The sequence below is a fragment of the Sarcophilus harrisii genome, chromosome 1 (assembly GCF_902635505.1).
Source record: "Sarcophilus harrisii chromosome 1, mSarHar1.11, whole genome shotgun sequence".
Classification (NCBI taxonomy): Eukaryota; Metazoa; Chordata; class Mammalia; order Dasyuromorphia; family Dasyuridae; genus Sarcophilus; species Sarcophilus harrisii.
The window spans coordinates 711,548,889-711,570,349 of NC_045426.1; the positions used below are offsets into that span (position 1 = coordinate 711,548,889).

The 21,461-nt window shown below is 43.5% G+C and overlaps 2 long non-coding RNA genes across 6 annotated transcripts in view; one reads left to right on the forward strand and one right to left on the reverse strand.

Annotated features, from left to right (window-relative positions):
* Positions 1 to 4,519, forward strand: part of LOC116420875 — a 35,854-nt gene extending 31,335 nt beyond the window's left edge. For 3 of the 4 annotated variants that reach the window (XR_004231326.1, XR_004231324.1, XR_004231327.1), the window contains 2 exons: positions 2,307 to 2,431; positions 4,020 to 4,519. This is a non-coding gene — a long non-coding RNA (uncharacterized LOC116420875). Of the gene's footprint in view, positions 1 to 970; positions 1,017 to 2,306; positions 2,432 to 4,019 lie in introns of those variants that run through there. The other variant, XR_004231325.1, reaches the window with a different exon arrangement.
* Positions 1 to 21,461, reverse strand: part of LOC116420879 — a 36,129-nt gene that overhangs the window by 6,353 nt on the left and 8,315 nt on the right. Inside the window, exons 1-2 of one of the 2 annotated variants that reach the window (XR_004231332.1) lie at positions 8,531 to 8,639; positions 6,372 to 6,391 (exon numbers count right to left, since the gene is read on the reverse strand). This is a non-coding gene — a long non-coding RNA (uncharacterized LOC116420879). Of the gene's footprint in view, positions 1 to 6,371; positions 6,392 to 8,530; positions 8,640 to 21,461 lie in introns of those variants that run through there. The other variant, XR_004231333.1, reaches the window with a different exon arrangement.

Sequence of the window (21,461 nt, forward strand, 5' to 3'; positions counted from 1 at the left end):
GGCCCCGGACCCAGAGCTGTGACGTTCTCTCACGCTTGGGTGGAATACTTCCCTGGCCTGTCTCATAGGGAAGGATGAGCCTCGTTCAGAGCGCAGAGGCCACTTGGGACTGGGGGTGAGGGGGCTGTGGAGGCAGGCTGGTTGGGAGCCCTACACACGGGAGGTTGGGGTCCACTCCGGACAGCTTCCGGCGGGAGGACTGTTTCTGGGAGAAGTCCCAGGAGAGTGTGGGTCTCCTAGCTGTTAGCCACAAGGGATAATGAGCCCTTTTGCTTTGTTCTGCAAGGTTCTGGGCGGGGGAGTACAGTCTCCCTTCCTGGCTTCTCTTTGTGCCTTCTTCCCCATGACTCCCTCTGCCTTCATTCCCACAAGAAGGATAATGCCCTCCCTCTTCTTCTCTCACTCTGGGAATCCCCCTTCAAGGCTCAGCCCAGGCTCTTCCTCCTTTCCTGCATGTGGCTTGAGCTTATTTGGATCCTCTGGGGTATTTTCTTTCCCGGAAATAGAGGATTTTCCACTTTTCCTTTGGGTCAGTGGTTCTTGTTCCCTTTCTCCCCCAGGGGGATGGGGGTGTCTTGCAGACAGCCTTCAGGGTCTCCCAGTGCTCAGCCATGGCACCCCGACCCTCAGGCCAGACCAGCATTCACAAATGCTTACAGATGAATGCTTGAACAAACATAAGGCAGGAGCTGGCCATCTGATTCAGACTTAGGATGTTTGGTAAGTACGGTTCAGGGCACGTTGGAGTTTGAACCTTGAGAACCACTTCTAGCAGTCAGGGGCAGCCATGGTTTCTTCTGTAGGAGTTCCTGGGTATGCAAACCTGTCTGATATTTACTAAGGTGATATTACTTGTTGGGAGATGTGGCTGTCACCTCAAGGACGGTGCCTTCTCAGCCCAGGATCTGTGCAGGGGATGTGATGCCCGGACAACCAGAGAGACCTGGCCTGCCTGTTCTGGGTCCTTGAGATTGCCCTTGTCTCCCAATCTGTGAAGGGCTTTTCTTTCTTTCTTGGTATGAATTATGGGCTTTCCTGAGTGTTCTTATTTCTTTTTTTCTTTCTTTCTTTTTTTTTTTTATTTAATAGCCTTTTATTTACAGGTTATATGCATGGGTAACTTTACAGCGTGTAATTGTAAACCCTCTTGTTCAATTTTTACCTCACCCACCCTCCACCCCCCTCCCCTAGATGGCAGGATGATCAGTAGATATTAAATATATTAAAATATAACTTAGATACACAATAAGTATACATGAGCCAAAAACATTATTTGCTGTACAAAAAGAATCAGACTCTGAAATGTTAGCACAATTAGCTTGTGAAGGAAATCGAAATGCAGGTGGGCATAAATATAGGGATTACTGGGAATTCAATGTAATGTTTTGTCATCTCCCAGGTTCTTTCTCTGGGCATGGCTAGTTCAGTTCATTTACTGCTGCTCCATTGGAAATGATTTGGTTGATCTCTCGTTTATACAGGGATGGCCAGGTCCATCAGAACTGGTCATCATATAGTATTGATGTTGAAGTATATAATGATCTCCTGGTCCTGCTCTGTTTCATAGCATCCAGTTCGTATGAAATTCTCTCCAGGCCTTTCTGAAACCATCCTGTTGCTCATTTCTTATAGAACGATAATATTCCATAACATTCATATACCACAATTTATTCAGCCATTCTCCAACTGATGGACATCCATTCAGTTTCCAGTTTTTAGCCAGTACAAAAAGGGCTGCCACAAACATTCGTGCACATACATGTCCCTTTCCCTTCTTTATAATCTCTTTGGGATATAATCCCAGTAGTAGAGTGTTCTTATTTCTTGTTTTGCCTGACAGTTATGAATCTTTATGGCCCTGTCCTGAGGGAAAAGACCTTTGTTTTGTACCTCTCTAAAGTGATTGTTTGTATGCTCCTGAGGTTGTACCTTCTTCACTCTCTTTTCCATCAGAGATAATATTTAATTATTTTTATATTATTGTATTATAGTATGATGTTATAATATAATAATTATTTAAAATAGTAATCTAACCATCGTATAGTTTTCTGAAGACATGAAAAGTTATCCTGTTATCAGGATGTGTGTCAAATGAATTAATTTCTTTAACTGACTACAACTCCAGTCTGTGACCCACTTCTCCCTAGTTCCAAAGACTAGGAAGAGAGCATCTTATTAGGACTTCCTTGTTCATTTTTCCCAAGAGAGAGAAAAAACATAGTAGATGGTTTAATAAATGTTTATTGCCTTATATTAAATCTGAGATGGTTCCCTGAACCTACCTCTTTTCTGTTTCCAACAAACAGGATTTGTAATTTCCAAACCAGATATGATATACCAATAGGAACAAGGAATAAAACTTGGGATGCCAAAGGGAGATGTCTGAAGAAGCACCTGTCCATGTAAATAAGTGAAAACCAGATGGGAAAAGGTACAGCATAGAACATCATGAGTGGTCTTTAATAGGAATCACTTATAAAATGTGGATCCAGGAAACTTCCCTTGTATCCCTTCCCAGGAATGTGGGGAAGAGTGGATTTTCTCTGGCAAGAGATCCTTCCCATTTATCCTTCCCTTGTTATCCTGTTATATATTCGTCATTCATTATTTATACCAACAGAAGTCCTTGTCAAATTTTTCTTTGCATTATTTTCTAAAGGCTTTCCATGTTTTTATAACGAGTATGTTTATGGAGCTAGCTCAAAAGAAAAAGTTATATACTAAATAGTGCAATTGAGTCAGAGTATGATTATTTTGTTACTTTACTGCTTGCTATTCAGTTTCTAGCATTCTGCCATAAATGAAGGAGTGTACCTGTTTCTTCACTTCTGAGAACATTGAGTTTTGTTGTTTTAATGATCTCTGCCCTGTGTTGGTGTTGATCCTCAGCGTTGTTCCAATTCATGCCTGTAGTTACTTAATTGATTAATAAGGTTTGAGTGATTTTTCAATTGACATTTAAATTTGTGTTTCTTTTTCCATTTGGATTTTTCTCTTTACATTCTTGGACCATTTATGTGTTATAGATAGACAGTTTCTCTGACAAATATTTAATCTTTCCTTGTGAATTTAGTAATACTATATAACTTACCTCTGAGGGTAAGTCTCTGAGTATGAGCCTTTTCAGTTATTCTTTCTCAACCTTAGGTAACTAAAATTCTAAAATTATAGATGAGTTGCCGCCAGTATTGGTGGAGCAAAGTAGTTTTCACACTTAATGAAATCAAAAGGCCTTTGATATAGTGACTTTATATATTTAATATCTGAAATTCTTCTTCTATGTGGCATCAACACCCATGTGAGAATATTTGTATGTAAGATATGAATCTTTGTGTCAGGGAGAAGTTTGGGGACATTAAGAGGACATTTCATTTCCTAAAGGCATTTCAGCCTTTTCTCCTTTTCAGTTATTAGCCCAACTTATTCAGAACTTATTAGAAACTAATTCAAAACTAACAAGTTCTCACCTTTTTATTTAATATATGTATACATTGTTCCTCACTGGGAATCTCCCACTTGTGCAAATGAAGGGAGGGAAGTACATGTTCTCAACTCTTGTCTGGGACTATCCTTTGTCCTTATAATTACATAGTATGTTGTATTTTTGTTGTCATCATATCTTTTGTTTGCTCTTCTTATTTCCCTGTAATAGTTCACCTAAGTCTTTCCTTGCTTCACTGAATTCTTCATATTTGTCATTTTTTAAAGTGAGGTAATATTGTGTTATAGAAATGTATCTTAGACATTCCCCAATAGAACCTATTAATTTTTTTTTATCAGAAAAGAGCTAGGATGAATGTTTTGATGAATGCAAGAGTTTCTTTTCTGTTTTAGACTTTCTTGTAGTGTTGGTATAGAAACTTAATATAAAGTGTAAAAGCTCATTATAGTACACAAAACTAATATGTCATATATTGTATATTTTATTATTTGATAATCTTTATTGATTGAGGAGATAGAAGATATGTTTAAGTGTAATGCAGCAGGAAATGGAATATTTACATTTTTCTCTCTTTCAGGTTGGGACAGTAGGTCTGAAATCAAACAGACAATCCCAAAGCTGGACATTTCTTTGGAGGAATTATGCCAGGCAAGTCTTATAAGGGATGGTATCTTGGACCGTGAGTTGAGTCAAATCTGGAATTGTGGCACCCAGCTAGTGAGGAAATAATAATGAATGTAATGAATGTGGCAAGACTTTCAGCCAGGAGACATATCTTACTCAGTACAGGAAAATCCGTATGGGAGAGAAACTTCATGAATGATTAGACTGTGGGAAGGCCTTCTGCTGGAAGATAGACCTCATTTGACATCAGATGATCCATACTGTGAAATATCCTAAGAATGTAATGACTATGGGAAGACTTTCTGCCTGACTACAGCTCTTAATTTACATTGAAGAATTCATATTGGAGGAAAATCTTATTAGTGTAATGAATGTTGTAAGGCCTTGTGCCTGATCAAAGAACTTACTCAAAAATCAAAAGATTCATACTGGAGACAAACCTTCTAAGTGCAATGAGTGTGGAGAGCTTTCCTTCACAAGAGAGACCTCACTTGATATTAGAATATTCTCACTAGAGATAAACCTTGGCAAGGTGTTCTGCCATAGTACAGTTCTGATCGGGCATCAATCTGGAGAGAAGCCTTATGAATGTAAGCAATGTGGGAAGTCTTTTGCTTGGAAAAAGTAGGATATGAACCAAACCCTAAAGTGCTCACAGTGCAAAAAGTGTCCTTAAGAACAGAGAAGCTAAACACCTTAAATGACTTTCAGAAATTGATAGGAGATATCCAATGGATGCGTCCAGTGTTAGGATTGACTACCTATCAGTTACAACCATTATGTGACATTTTAAGGGGAAACAGTGCTTTAAACTCACCACGCCAGCTTACAAAAGAAGCTCAAGAGACTTTGAGAGAAGTTGAAGTGTGTGGTTGAAAGTCACTCAAATATCCTTAGAAATATCAGTTTTTTACTACACAAGAGGCACCCACAGCATTCCTTCATCAAGCAGACAGTGTGATAGAGTGGGTGAGCCTCCCAACACAACCAGAACAAACTCTTACTTTTGCCAGTGCTTGTGTCTAGAATTTTGTTAAAGGCAATTAAGCGAGCAGTACAAGTATCTGGGATAAGATATAATAAGATATACACCTTTTATACTAATGCACAAATTAATATGTCTACTGTGACATCCCAAGTGTCAAATGTTATGCTTCTGGCTCCACGACGACACAAGAGATCTTATTAAGATAACCAGACTATTACATAATGTACGATGGATTCTAGAAGAAAAGGTTTCTGAAGTTCCTCTTCAAGGGCCAACTCTCTTTACAGATGTATCCAAACATAATATTTGTACTATATATTCTCATGAGGTTAACTATAAAGGGGAAGTGAGTCAGAACTCCTTTTCAGTCCACTCAACTTAGATAGACTAGATTGTATGCAATCATTCTAGCTGGCTCTTACCACCCAATATCCGGGAGATATACACCTTATTATCCTGAGTCCAGCCTATTCAGTAGGTGTGGTACAAAGAATTGCCATAGCCCAAATAAAATTTGTAGCCTGTAATATATAACAGCTATTTAAGGAACTTCAACAGCAAGTGAGAAAGCATCCAGGTAAGATTTATATCTTGTATGTCCACTCTCGTCGTGGACTTCCAGGTTGTATTTGGGATGGTAATTCAGAGGCAGATAGCCTTCTAACCATGTTGGCCAATACTCCTTTATTTCAAGCAGCCTGAGAATCTCATTCCAAATATCATGAGGCTGCTTGAGCTTTATGCTTACAATTTGGAATAACAAGAGAAGAAGCTAGGAGCATAGTAAGCCTGCCTGACTTGCCTTCCTTTCTATGCTCCTACCTGCCTCCAGAAAAGAACCCTCGTGGTTTGGGCCAATGAAATTTGGCATGTGGATGTGACCATTATAAATCTTTTTGAGTCGTCTGTCTTTTATACATGTTGTGGTAGACACTTTTTTTCAGTTACAAATGCAATGTCAGCAGCAAAGAAACAGCCAGTAGTCACTGAATTCCTTATACAAGCATTTGCAATCATGGAATTGTGCCACAAACAATGAAAACGAGACAATCGACCTGTCTATGCTTCTAAACATTTGGCGCACTTTTATACATAGTATAAGATTTTACAAGCCACTAGCATATTGTTTAAACCTCAAGTATAGACAAGTAGAGAGGAGAAACAGAGACATTAGATGCTCCTCCGAAGGCAAAAGAAAGAGGTTCAGGCAGCCGGGAGTCTCATTGTACATATCATCGGGCTGCTCGAGCTTTACGTTTGCGATTTGGAATAACAAGAGGAAAGGTAAAGACATAGTAAAAAACCTGTACAGCTTACCTTCCTTTCTATGCTCCTACCTCAATGAAGAACCCCTGTGATTTGAGACCCGATAGAATTTGGCATATGGATGCGACCATTATAAATCTACTTTTGGTCTTTTTGTCTTTATCCATGTTGTGGTAGACACTTTCAGTTGCAAATACAATACCAGCAAGAGAAACAGCCCAAGTAGTCACTGAATTCCTTATACAAACATTTACCAATTATGGGTGTACCTGGCTCAATGAAAACAGACAATCGACCTGTATATACACTTCAAACATTTTACTGCTTTTGCACAGTATAACATTTACAGGCTACTATTATTGTTTAAACCTCAAGTATAGACAGTAGTAGAGAAGGGAAACAGAGACATTAGATGCTCCTCAAAAACAAAACAAAGTTTCTAGACGGCCCAAGAATCTGTTATGAAATATCATCGGGCTGCTCCAGGCTTTATGTTGTGATTTGGAATAACAAGAGAGGAGGTGAAGACATAATGATATACAACACCTTCCTTTATAATAACTCCTACACTGCCTCAATGAAGAACCCTCTTGGACCCGATGAAATTGGCATAGATTGTGTCCCATTATAAATCTTTTGGTTTTTGTCTTTTATCCATGTTGTGGTAGACACTTTTTCATGATTACCTGCAAATGCAATACCAGCAGCAAAGAAACAGCCAGTGGTCACTAATTCCTTATCCTGACATTTGCAATCATTAGATTGTGCCACAAGCAATGAAAACAGGACAATCGACCTGTATATACTTCTAAACAATTTGCACTTTTGTGCACAGTATAAGATTTGCAAGCCACTGGCGTATGGTTTAAACCTCCGCATTATAAGACAATACTAGAGGAGAAACAGAGACATTAAGATGCTCACTCAAGAAACAAAACAAAGGTTCAGGCAGCCCAAGAATCTCATTGTAAATATCATCGGGCTGCTCGAGCTTTACGTTTATGATTTGGAATAAAAAGAGAGGAAGGTAGGAGCATAGTAAAATCCTGTACAGCTAGCCTTCCTTTCTATGCTCCTACACTGCCTCAAAGAAAGAACCCTTGTGGTTTGAGACCCAGTGAAATTTGGCATATGGATGTGACCCATTATAAATCTTTTGGTCTTTTGTCTTTTATCCATGTTTTGGTAGACCCTTTTTCCGGATTGCAAATGCAATACCAGCAGCAAAAACCCAGCCCGGATGACACTGAATTCCTTTTACAAGCATTTGCAATCATGGGTGTGCCACAAGCAATGAAACAGACAATCGACCTGTCTATACTTCTAAACATTTTGCCAACTTTTGTGCAAAGTACAGCTTGCCTTCCTTTCTATGCTCCTACACTGCCTCCAAGGAAGAACCCTTGTGGTTTGAGACCCGATGAAATTTGGCATATGGATGTGACCCATTATAAATCTTTTGGTCTTTTGTCTTTTATCCATGTTGTGGTAGACACTTTTTCATGATTGCAAATGCAATACCAGCAGTAAAAGAAACAGCCCGAGTAGTCACTGAATTCCTTATACAAGCATTTGCAATCGCCGTTGTGCCACAAGCAATAAAACAGACAATCTATATGCTCATATTCCTAAACATTTTGCACACTTTTGTGCACAGTATAAGATTTTACAGGCCACTAGCGTATTGTTTAAACCTCAAGTATAGACAATAGTAGAGAGGAGAAACAGAGACATTAAGATGCTCCTCCAGAAACAAAACAAAGGGTTCAGGCAGCCCAAGAATCACATTGTAAATATCGGGCTGCTCGAGCTTTACATTTACGATTTGGAATAACAGGAGAGGAAGGTAGGAGCATAGTAAAATCCTGTACAGCTAGCCTTCCTTTCTATGCTCCTACACTGCCTCCAAGAAAGAACCCTCGTGGTTTGAGACCCGATGAAATTTGGCATGTTGATGTGACCCATTATAAATCTTTTGGTCTTTTGTCTTTTATCCGTGTTGTCGTAGACACTTTTTCATGATTGCAAATGCAATACCAGCAGCAAAAGAAACAGCCCGAGTAGTCACTGAATTCCTTATACAAGCATTTGCAATCATGGGTTCACCACAGCAATGGCGACAGACAATCGACCTGTCTATGCTTCTAAATGCTTGTTTACCTGCCAACTTTTGTGCAAAGTACAGCTTGCCTTCCTTTCTATGCTCCTACACTGCCTCCAAGGAAGAACCCTTGTCGTTTGAGACCCAACGAAATTTGGCATATGGATGTGACCAATTATAAATCTTTTGGTCTTTTGTCTTTTATCCATGTTGTGGTAGACACTTTCAGGATTGCAAATGCAATACCAGCAGCAAGAGAAACAGCCCGAGTAGTCACTGAATTCCTTATACAAGCATTTGCAATCATGGTTGTGTCACAAGCAATGAAAACAGACAATCGACCTGTATATACTAATAAACATTTTGCACACTTTTGTGCACAGTATAAGATTTTACAGGCTACTTGCGTAGCTAAAGGTTCCTTTCAACCTCAGTATAGACAGTAGTAGAGAGAGGAGAAACAAGAGACATTAAGATGCTCCTCAGAAACAAAACAAAGGGTTCAAACAGCCCAAGAATCTCATTGTAAATATCATTGGGCTGCTCGAGCTTTATGTGTTTGTAAATTTGGAATAACAAAGAGGAAGGTAGGAGCATAATGAAACCTGTACAGCTTGCCTTCTTTATATGCTCTACTGCTGCCTCGGAAGAACCCTCGTGGTTTGAGACCCGATGAGTTGCTTTATGGATGTGACCATTATAAATCTTTTGGTCTTTGTCTTTATCCATGTTGTGGTAGACACTTTTTCAGGATTGCAAATGCAATACCAGCAGCAAAAGAAACAGCCCGAGTAGTCACTGAATTCCTTATACAAGCATTTGCAATCATGGGTGTGCCACAAGCAATGAAAACAGACAATCGACCTGTCTATACTTCTAAACATTTTGCCAACTTTTGTGCAAAGTACAGCTTGCCTTCCTTTCTATGCTCCTACACTGCGTCCAAGGAAGAACCCTTGTGGTTTGAGACAACAATTTGGCATATGGATGCTGACCATTATAAATCTTTTTAGTGCTTTGTCTTTTTATCCATGTTGTGTTAGACACTTTTCCAGGATTGCAAATGCAATACCAGCAGCAAAGAGAACAGCCAGTGGTCACTGAATTCCTTATACAAGCATTTGCAATCATGGGTTGTGCCACAAACAATGAAAACAGATAATCGACCTGTATACTTCTAAACATTTTGCACTTTTGTGTGCACAGTATAGATTTTACAGGCACTAGCGTATTGTTTTAAACCTCACGTATAGACAATAGTAAGAGAGGAAATAGAGACATTAAGACGCTCCTCCAAAAGCGAAGAGCAACCCTAGAGAACTTCAAAATCTAGCTCTTTATACTATTAATTTCTTGATTTTCCTAAAGATGTACTGGCTCTGGAAGAAGACGGGTTTAGAACCCTGGAATAGAGTGTCAGTGCAAAGGGCTCCACTATCTTTAGATAATCGCCAGGTACTGTAGGGGAGTCCCAGAGAAGTGAGTCAATGTAAGGACCAGATAGAAACTCCCTTGGGGAGGGGTTTGCTTGTATCTCCACAGATGGAAGGATTCAGATGGGTGCCAATGAGCCGTATTAAGCTTTGTCATCGGAGAGATGAAAGAGGAAGACCCAAGAAACTGGTTGCTTCTGTTGCTGACTGTGCTCACCACTGAATGAGCACCTTGGCAGTTGTAGCGTTTGTCTCACTTGGACATCAAAAATTGTGGGACTTCGAAACCCTCCAGAATCATTTGGATTCTCTGAGACGTAAGACTGTTGCAGGACTTCCATCTCCTGGAATCATTGGATTCCCATCACATCAAAGACTGTTGCAGGACAAAACTTGCGGGATCATTGGATCCCCCTGTCATGTAAAACAATGGACAATAGATTGGTTTGGACTAACTTTTGGCTGCTGAAGTAGGCATATGTGTGACTGTTGTTTACCCTCCTTCTAGGACTTCTGAGAATCTTCTTTTCAACACTATGTTGATTCATATTGTTTATTATATCACTACTTGCATGTACAATTGATGTTTACATTGCACCATTGAGTTTGCACTGTTTGTGGGGAGAGTCATCACTAATAGCCTGTGCATTATTGATATGTGCTTGTATAATACCTCCATAGTGATGGGTTTGTGCATACCTCTGTTTCTAATAAAACCCTTCAGCCCAGAAACCTGTGGGGCAATCCCCACTTCCACTTTGGTGTTTCTTCTCCCTATGGTCAGATAGGGGTATGATCATCTCCTTTTTAGTGCTTTCACCTCCCTTCCTGAGAAGTCAGGGGGAGCGTGATCACCGGTTTTTCGATGTTTTCACCTCCTTTCGTGGGAAGTCAGGGAGAGCATAATCCCCTCGTTTTGGGGTTCTCACCTCCCTGAGAAGTCAGGGATGGCGTGACCACCTGTGTTGTAAAATAAAAGAAAGCAGGAGATGTAGAGGGCTGAAACTCTTGAGTCAATGCTTTGAGGTCAGGACAGCTGAGCACTTGAGGCTAACTTCCAACTGGATAATACTCTATGGTCATATGCTTGGAAAATGGTCCTTCCCATTATCCTGTGCTGGCTCAATGATTGGTGTATACAGAGAGAGAAATGTAGGAGGGACTGGGGTGAAATAAGATGAGCAAAGTCACTTTGTGGTTTATCAGGAGGAATAAGGAGAGGTTGCAGAGATCCTGCTTTAACTCCTTCACTTCTACCACTAAAAAACCAAAAATAGAAGACTAAGAACTTTCTGCTTATCTAATTCAAGCTGATTCTAAGGTATCCCAGGGTGCTAATGGGGTCATCACAATAAACATAACAATACACAGTGTGAGAAAACCTTTCAGATAGAAGGAACATTTTTGATCCCACCAATTTACACCTGAGGAGAAATCTTATGCATGCACACAGATTGTAGGAGGCCTTATTTGAGAAAACAAACAACGAGCAAAAACTTATGCAATACCAATTGATTTATAGTGGAAAAACCTTGTATATAGGTAGGAATGTGAGACATCCTTCCTTGTACATCACAGAGTTCATACTGGAGAGAAACCTCGTCAGTTTACTGAATGTGGAAAGGCTTTTTGCTTGAAGACAGCTCTTAAACTGAACTCAAAGAGTTCAGAGGGAGAAAAAAAACGTTATGAATTAATCGAAATCCTTCATTCAGAGGACCATCTTTTCTAGAGAGAGTTCACCAATGGAGAAGCTTTATTTATAAATGAAAGTCACTTCACAGAAGCCAGGTTGCAAACACAGAAAGTTCAAGCAATAGTTTTACAAATAATGAACAGGGTGGGGAAAGCTTTCCCTTAGGAGTATAGTTACTAAATGTTCATATTGGAGAAATCTTTTGAATGTATAATGAATATGGGAATTTGACATCTTCTAATACTAATAAAGTGTTCCGAGATCATAATTTCAGGAGGGTTTAAAGCATTGCATGCTTAGCTAAAATTAGTAAAACTCACAGTAAAGGCGAAAACTCAGAGCCCAACCCAAATTTTCCATAGTGGTTGCTCCATAGTTCTTGTTACTCAAGTCCTCAAGCACCTCTTTTCTACTTTTGCATGCTTATTTCGGTGGCAAGTTATTCTCATAACAATCTTCACAAATCCCAAGTGCTTCAAAAATTTGGCGAATCCGAAATTAACCTCAATTTCTCTTTAGAATTTAGAATCACCATCTGTTTTCTTTCCCCTTTTTATCATATAGAAAATGTTTAACACTAAATCAAGGTAGGAAGGTTCTCAGGAGTCACTATCTTTTTAAGGTTGAGGACATATGGGTCAAAAGCTTATGTCTACTGTTACCTCAAGAGAATAAAAAAAAAAGTTCATTCCATTATAGAATTGATGGTTGAAATTCTTTGTGTGTGTTGCAAGGCAATCAGGGGTTAAGTGTCTTGCCTATGCTTATACAAATGGGATGTGTCAGAGTGTCCAAGTGAATTTGAACTCATGTCCTCCGACTCAATTGTTGGTGATCTATCTATTATGCCACATAACTGCCCATTTTTAAAGGCAGTATAGGTGTCATTTATTCAAAAGGAGTACATTTTCCCAAAACCAAATAGTCAAAAGCTTCACAGTCCTCGGAAGCCATTATCACCACTTTCTAAAAGTCTCTCGACAAGCAATGTCATTGTCCCGTGACAAGAAAGTATCAGAAATGACCAGGCCAGCATACCATTGAACAGACATGGGTAGTCCTTTCCTCTAATTCTAGAAATGGGAAATTGGAACGGGGCAAGGAGGCCTGAGGCCCATCCTTGATAGTTATGCCAGTTAACAAATATTTGATGAATCTTTGGGTAGATGATTTTTTACATCCTGACTTTCCAAGGTTATACAATACATGATGAGTCGGAGTTCAACTTCAGCTTCTCATGATTACTGTGATTGCCCTGAGAATAGCAGTTATGTGCACTCAGTCCAATGGGTGAGTATGAGCGCTCCATGGAACTGTCCCCAGAAGGAGCATGGCTTGGGAAAGTAATGTTTCCTCCCCTTTAAAATAAGAGGTGGGGGGCTGACCTGAATGATCCCCAAGGTGACATCTAGCTCTCTATTATTTTTAGGATTGCCCCAATTTCTTGGTATGCAGAATATGAGAAATGTGTCCACATGTCTACTTCAAAAACGATGTTTACGAGGCAGCTAATTGGTGCAGTGGATAGAGCACCAGCCCTGACGTCAGGAGAACCTGAATTCAAATCTGGTCTCAGATCCTTAACACTTCCTAGCGGTGTGACCTTGGGCAAGTCACTTAATCCCAACTTCTTCAGCAAAAAAAAGAAAGAAAAAATTAACCAGAGAATTTAAGGGTATTAGAATAGAATAGAATAGAAAGACTGTTCCCTTCTCTATGTTCCCACTTCTTGGAAAAGAAGTATGACAAAGATCTGGCTGGTTGTACAGCTCCCAGACTTAAGTCTTAGAAATCTCTATACAATTCTCTGTTGAAGAACAGAAGTAAAACAATTCTTGCCCACATAAAGTTTATATTTTACTGAAAGGATACATATACAAATAAATCAATTCTAGGCAATTTGAGGATAAGGCAAGTCATGTCTATATATGTCCCCCTGGGGAATCTGGGTAGTCTAAATGTGGGTCCTGGGCTGGCTTCCAACCCAAAGAGCAAGAGAAGGGGCCATGGGACTGACTGGTTACTCCAGGAAACATTTAAATAAGAAAAAAAATATCTGGGGGTACCAGATGAGAATTCTGGCTATTCCTTCCTAAAAATTGCTGGTTTAAGTGGTAATTTTTTTGATTTGAGCTGTTTCCCCAGAATCTTATAAAGATCTTTTAAAAAGAGGCAGTGCTTCAAGCTTACACTAGCAAATTTGATTTCTTCCTAACAAATACTGGTTAGAAAAGATTATTATAAATAGTGAGTTCCGTGGAAATCCATTTCTCTCTGTGTTTTTGGGATTGCCTAATTTCTTAGTATACAGAAATGAGAAGTATTGTCCATGCCTACTTCAAAAACGATGTTTACAGGAGGTAGCTAATTGGTGCAGTGGATGGGACACCAGCCCTGACGTCAGGAGGAACCTGAATTTAGGGTTGCCAATGTCAACTTCTTTTTACCAGGTCCAGCTTTGGGGTTCCTCATTTATGGCCTTTTATACAAGGGTTTCCCAAAACTCCCTCCCCATGTGCTGAATCCCAGGGGTGCAGGAGACCAGCCCTCTCTCCCCTAACCCCAGACCTGCCACTAGACCCGTCATTTACCTCCCTGACCCCAGACCCGACCTCAGCATTTGGACCTGGCCTCCTCAGGGTGGCCTTGGGAGCCTAGGTCCCCAGCTCTCAGGGAGTGGGGCTGCCACTCACTGACCCCATCCTCTCTCTCCCTCCCAGGAGCATGTCAGCCCCCTCTGGGCAGGACTCTTCCTAGTCCTCTTGTCCCCAGCTCTTGGGGAAGATGCTGATGGAGATGAACTGACTGCAGAGGGCGCCTGGGCTCAGAGCCTGCCCCTGCCAGAGGTCACAGCCAGGCGGAGGGAAGGAGAAAGCTGGGAGAAGGGCTGCAGCGGCTCCGACTGGTCCCAGACCAGGCCCCATCCCCACCCTCAGGACAACGGGCACGGAGCTGGGAAACTATTCAAGCCAGGGCGGGGTGTAGGGGACACCTGCCGGCCTGGCCTGCTTCCACTGGCACCCTGTGGTCAATCCAGTATCTTCTCCCGGTCCCTTATTCTCCCAGTCTGGCCAAAGGTCAGAGACAAACGTTGGCTCAAGCCAAGCAGGCCCTGAGCAACAGCAGGGGTTCTTTGTGCCCCGAGCAGGGCTCCCTCGGACCAGGGCTATTTTCTGACTTGCTCCCGTGGCCCCTGGATCCCTAGAGGCCCCGGAAGGCAGGCCCGAGACTGCGCAGGCGCGGGTCAAGACCCCGGCTCCCTAAAGTCCGGGTCCCGGGAGAACCAAGGACAAAGGGGAACAGCGGCCTCTGCAGGTGTGAGCGGGAGCTGCCCCTGGTGGGCCCCGGGCAGGAGTTCTTCGGCGCCACCAACCACGACTCTGCCTCCCCCGCCACTTGCCGCCCTTCCTGCCCTTGAGATGTAGTGTATCTCAATTAATTAATTAACTATTAATAATAATATATGATTATAAATTATTATTTTAATGTTTATATAAAAATTATTGTATATTAGTAATAAATTATAAAATATTAATGATAATATATAATAATAATTGGGCACAGCCGATTCCTTTTTCTAACCAATGGGACTTACCCGGGTCACTTTCTTGAACATCTTGCCGCGAGTCACTCCCGGAGCCCAAACTTCACTTCCCATAAGGCCGCGTTGCCGCAGGGGGCGGCACTTGGCATACCAAGTGGTTCCCTTCAGAGCTTTCCCAGAACCGGAAGTTGGGGCTCTCGCGCTCTCTCCCTGCCCGCAGTCCCTGCGCCCGCACCTTCCCGTCCTCCCAGCTCAGACCCCAGGTGCCGCCTCCCGAGTTTTCTCCTCAGCCTCTCCGGGCCGATGCAGTCACCGGACCGAGGCTCCTTCCTGCGCTTGTGGCTCCGCTCGAGGAGGCTCCGAGGGGGAGAAATGGCCGCCGGGCTCCCTCCGCCCGCCGCTCCCTCGGTGAGTGGGGGCGCCCCCTGCAGGGGCCCCGGGGACAGGGCGCTTTGGGGACCAGGGACCTGGGGATGTGGCGCCGGCTCCGCCCATCAGCCCCGCCCCAGCGAACTCCCGCCCATCCTGCTACTGGGACCAGAGGAGGAGGCCCCTTGAAGTCAGGAAAGGGGTCAAGGGAGGATGTCCTGATGGGAGGAACCCTTCACTTGCCTCCTGGAGTCTGTTCCTGCCATTTTTACCACTTGTCCTGAATTACCTCCCCAACCGCCCGCCCATGCTCCTCATGACTGGTCTCCCTCCCTGGGCCCGTGCCCTCCAGCGGTCCCTGCCTTCATGGGCCGTGCCCGTCTGCAGTCCGTCTCCCTCCACGCGGGCCCGTACCCTCACGGGCCCGTCTCCTCCATGGGAGCTCCCTTCTTCAGGGACAGCGCCGCGAATCGGCTCCCAGCAGGCTGCTGCCCCGTTGACCGCGCTCGCTTCCCTCTTTGTTGCCCCTCCCTTCTCTCCCGTCTCAGCTACGCGGCCTGCTGGTGGGTCCCTGTGGGCGCGGGGGCGTCCTCACGCACCCACAGGCTCCGCCTTGTGTGCGCAGTTTTCGGGTTTTTCTCCCCTGGGACGGGAGGCCGCTCAGAGGCCGGATCGTGTTTCCCTCCCCTTTGTTCCCGCGATGCTCAGCGCGGAGCCGGGCTCTGAGGGACTGACTTCTCTTTGGTGTAATTGTCGCCAGGCAGCGTGGTAGCGGAAGGATCCGGGAGGCGCCCTGGCGACCCAATGAGAAGGCCGGTTTTCCTCCTGGGCTACAGCCAATCACAGTGTTAACCTGCTACATTGGAGCAGGTCCTTAAGGTCAGTGATTTATGAACATTCATCATTATTTCGGCACATTTGGTCTCCTTATAATTGTACCTATTTTTCCTGTTGTGTTTAAACCTTGTGAGAGCGGGGCCCGAGGCTTCGGCAGCTTTTCCAGAGCAGGAGAGGCCCCGGACCCAGAGCTGTGACGTTCTCTCACGCTTGGGTGGAATACTTCCCTGGCCTGTCTCATAGGGAAGGATGAGCCTCGTTCAGAGCGCAGAGGCCACTTGGGACTGGGGGTGAGGGGGCTGTGGAGGCAGGCTGGTTGGGAGCCCTACACACGGGAGGTTGGGGTCCACTCCGGACAGCTTCCGGCTTGGGAGGACTGTTTCGCTGCTCTCTCACTGCAAAAACACATCCCGTCTCGTAGCTCTCTCTCTGTGATCCTTCTGACTAAATGCTCCATTTAAAGTATTAATTGCTTTTGTAAATCAATCTCTCTTTTTCTCTTGTCTTTAAATCACCCTTTTTAAAAAACTTTAAACTTTTAAGATTCACAATTAATTTTGAACCAAATTTCATAAAACTTATAATATAGTTTATAAATTACCCAATACATTTCAAAAGCAATATACCACTTAAGTAGGGAGATACAAACATGACCCCCCCCCCCCTTTAAGGTAAAGTACTAGCATTTTGTTTAATAACAATTATTTTGAATTTCAATTTGAAGTCCAACCAAATAATAAAAAAATGAAAAGTTTTTCTCTTCAGTTGTAAAGACCACAATATTCAAATAATTTTTAAGATTTTGACCCAGAATAAATCTAACCTGTGCAAGGCAACAGTAAAAATTATTTCCGCCAATTTCAATTTTATTTCAATTTCAAAATTATAGTACCTTCTTAAAATATAGTAAGTTCCCAAAACTCTTAATCTGATGTTGCAGACAAACATTTACCAAGTTTAACCTTCTTAAACTTTCTTTTCTCTAATTCCATGAAGGCAAATTTACTAATAAAGATTTTTCTTTCTTCTCCTGGCACAATTTTTTACAAACACGCATAGTTTTCCCACAGGTCCAAGAGGTCAGAGAGCCCCAGTGTTCAGCTATTTACCTCTCTTAATCTATTTTTAATCCTCCCTTCCAATATCTGCAATTTCTTGTTTCCAACATACCAATTTAAAATTATTTTAAAATTAGCCGATACTTTAGTTCATGAGATTTCCTGAAATCTACCTAGATATTCCATTCAAACTTCTTTCCTTTAGAAAGCCAGGAAAGAGTTAAGCACCAAATCCTTGCTTTACCTTAAACATTTTTTTTCCTTCTCCCCCTCCACCCCCTTCTCCCCACAAAGCTGAAGATGTTAGGTAGAGGTAGAGGGAGAGAGAAAAAGATTTTTCAAACTTCTTTTTCCTACCTAACCCACTGCCTGGAACACAGAGGCTAGATTCTTATCTCTTATGAGCTTGCTAACTTTTGACACAGAACTGTGAAGATCGCGTATTTTAAAATCAGCACGAGTCAGGAATTCAGGTTAGGGGAAAATCGTCAGTCTTTATTCTCAGTGAAGAAAGATCGGAGGTGGAAGAGAATCGGCGATAGCAATGTGTGCAGCTGAGTCAAGAAGCTAGCTCGACCAGCAGCCACACAACCAGCAGCTCGGAGTCTCGAACCCAGGCCCAATCTCTCCCAGCTTCTCTTCCTCTCCCTCTCTCTGCCTCCACCCACCAAAATCGTCATTTCCTATACAACACATCAGGACTTGCACGGAGAGTGGGCAGGGACCATTCTTTATCCAATCATGTATATTAATAGAGTATAGCCCAATTATTATTTAGCCTCACGTACTTGGGACCTCAGTGCATCAACTCAAACCTCAGTCCATTACACAGAACAGAATGCAAAGCAGACAAACATACACACACAGACAGACCCAGAGGTCTATTTTTCTTGAATTTCCTAGCTAATGTCCTGACATAAATCTTTGGACTGCTTCTGTCCCATTTTACAACCTGGTCTCAAACCAAGTTGTCAGCGGAGGTCCTTCGTTACCCTCACGCCTGCAGTCACCCGAGAGAGGCCTCCTTAGAAAGTCCTTTACCGTTGGGTCAATAGCAGTCCACCAAAGCAATTTTGAGGAGGGCTAGTCCCTCGGGTCTCCCTTGACCCAGCCAATAGACCCCAGACTTTCCAAGCTCACCTCAAGAATAGGTGTTTCTTTTTAGACTGCTGCCGTGGCCCATCAGAACTCTATTTCTCCTTTTCGTCTTCAATTTTGCTTTTCACTGAGTATCTCTGCCTCAGGTCGTTTGTCAGAGAGGGAGGGAGGCTACACACTCAGAGCCAGAGAGCATGGAAAAACTAGCCGTGGGGATGCCTATCCTGTTTGGGGTGGGCAGCCGTATCCCCAAAGACTCATCCCAGACGAGCCCCCAAAACTGAGAGGGATAGAAAATCCTATCTAAAAATGACTACTCAGAGATCTCTCGAAGTAAAAAAGCAGAAAAGTTGTTTATTTAATTAATTCTCATGAGAATGAGCAATTCCACTGTGAGGAGGGAAAGAGAGAGAACTCAGGGTAGAAGGGCTAAAGAAGGGGATAAGGTATACAGTTTTTATAGGTTTTAGATACAAAGGATTACATCATGATTTGGAGAACATTAAGAGATAGATGCCCCCTCACCCCTTAATTGGATGTTATTCGTTCCAACAACAGCAGATTCCTCGTTCTGGGAGGAACCATCAGGCAACTAATTGTCCAAATGTTAGTAACTTGAACAGTGATAAATGCCATCATTTGAGGTTAAATACATATGTCTAAAATCTAAGTATATATTGGCTACCACTCAACATATTCACACAGGTCACAGAGACCTAGAGAAACTCAAAATACAGAAGAGGAAGTTAAATGTCCTTGGAAGTTCAGCTGCTGGAAGTTCTTCAACTACATACATACACACACACACACACACACACACCAGGCAGATAGCAAATAAAAATCAGGGGAGTTCTCTATTTAGAATAAAGGAGGACAAAGACAAGAGTGAATTAGCTCTTTAGACAGGAATCAGCGAGATTTAACCCAGAAGGAAATTCTCCAAAATCTTTCCAGAGGCAAGCCAGTAAATCAGGGACATGCTGAGTCATCGACTTCTCTATATTTCTACTGCTTTTCAAAGTCCTCATGAGACTTCCTAAAAAGTCTGGAACCACGTGTGTCTCTTTCAAGGACATCTAGAATATTTGTCCTTTCCAAAGCTCTCAGACCAACACCACCCCTCACACAGGCTCATTGTGGTCCTTTGTGCTCAAGGAGGACCACACGGTGCCCGGGTCGAGGTATGGTGGGTCTGGCTGTGGCTGATCAGTCCAGCATGAGCTCAGAAGGCTCTACCCCAAGTCGGGTACAAATAGTCCACACGAACATCTGGAGTGGGGATGTCACTAAACTTGTGCATTGCACGTTCCTTCTGCATGCCAATTCTCTGACAGCTGCCCACTCCTTCTCTGCTCCACTTTTGCCAACCGCATATTGATTCAGCTTTCAAGTAAGCAAGAAATTGCTCCTACTTGGAGAAGTGCGCTAATCTGTTAACATTAAGTCTTCTGGTACTCATCTTTCCTTGAAGCCTCTACTTGCCTTGAAAGCAATTTTTTCCAGAAGATCCCAGTTGTTTCCAGAAGATGCCAGTTGTTTCCAGAAGATCCCAATTGTTTCCAAAAGATCCCAATTTCACTCTTCTCCTGTTTCCAGCCCCTTTTGGCTGGCTCCATGGGCAGCCATGCCTGGGAGAGGATAAGCCAGGGGCAGGAGCAGATGAGAGAGAAGCCCAAGGCACATGAAGGTCAAAGGGACCAGAGCAGGCCTGCAGTACATTTTCAAAGTCAGGTGAATCCATCCAGCTCAGGAGAAGCTGGCTGAGGGACTGGCATTCTGAAATTCAAGCCCATTCTCAGTCATATGTACCCAGGGCCCCCACATCAACCGAATGGCCCCAAAGGACCACCAGGAAGTCAGAGTGGGCAACAGAGCCCAAGGCTGCAGCACACCCGAAACCACGGGCTTCCTAGCTGGGCTGGCCGGGGCAGCTGGCGGATGCAGGCTTTGGGCTGCAGTTGGCCCAAGACAGCCCACCTCATGGCAGGACAGGGCCCTGCCAGAGCTAGATCATCCTCGAGGGCCACTGCAGCCTCCGGCTCCCTGCATTTCTCTGAGCAGACATAGACTGAGATGGTCAAAGAGTGGGACCCACCCGGCAGCCTGGTCTAAAGATGCCCCATCTCCGGTGGTGAACCATGGCTGGCCCCATGGGCTCCCCTCCATCCTCTGGCAGCCCCTCTCATCCTGACGCCGCAGCTGGCATGTCTGCCACACAGAAGCCATGGGGTCCCACTACCGCGGGGCTGCTGATCGCTCCCAGAATCTCTCCAGCCTCTGTGGGACCTCAGGTTCCTGATTTCCTTTCCAGTATCTCACCCGGCTAAGAGGCTCCATCCAGGTTACATAGGCAGGCAGTAAGGTCCAGTTACATTAGGTTGGGTTGGATAATCCCTAGGTCTTCTGTCCAGGAAATGGCCCCAGTCTCCCGAGCCCCACCAGGGTGAAAAGGGCCTGGAAACAGGCCTGCAGGGGCTGCTTTGGATCCAACTGAGGGTCTGCCCAATGGCCTCTCCGTCCTTTGTTACCATGGGGCATCAGCAGGACTTGGAGGGACCTGAAACTCTACAATTCCTGGAAGGACAAATTCTCCTGGAATCCTGCCCCTGCAAAGCCCCTGCCCGAGGACAAGCCGCTTCCTTCTGGGATGGAGGTGGGGCTGGCTGAGGTGGAGATGCCTGTCATTGCATTGGAGAAACTCCCACTCAACTGAAGATTTTCTATTCAATTCCAGCTCAAGCTAATAACCCAGCCCCCATGGAGCCGGCCTTGGATTATAAAAGAGACAATTTTAAACCCTCTCCTTGTAGAAGACCTCAGATTATAGAATCCTTCTTCCTGGCCGGAGCCTCTGCTGGGAGGTGTTATTCTCTTCCAAGCGGGCCCTCTCCTGTTCCCTCCACCTATCTCCCCTAAGGGGAGACTCTATGGCCTTGTTGGGATCTCTCTCCCAGAAACTTTCTATTCATGCGGAGCAAAGGCTGACTCCCCAGTGCCAAGAATAA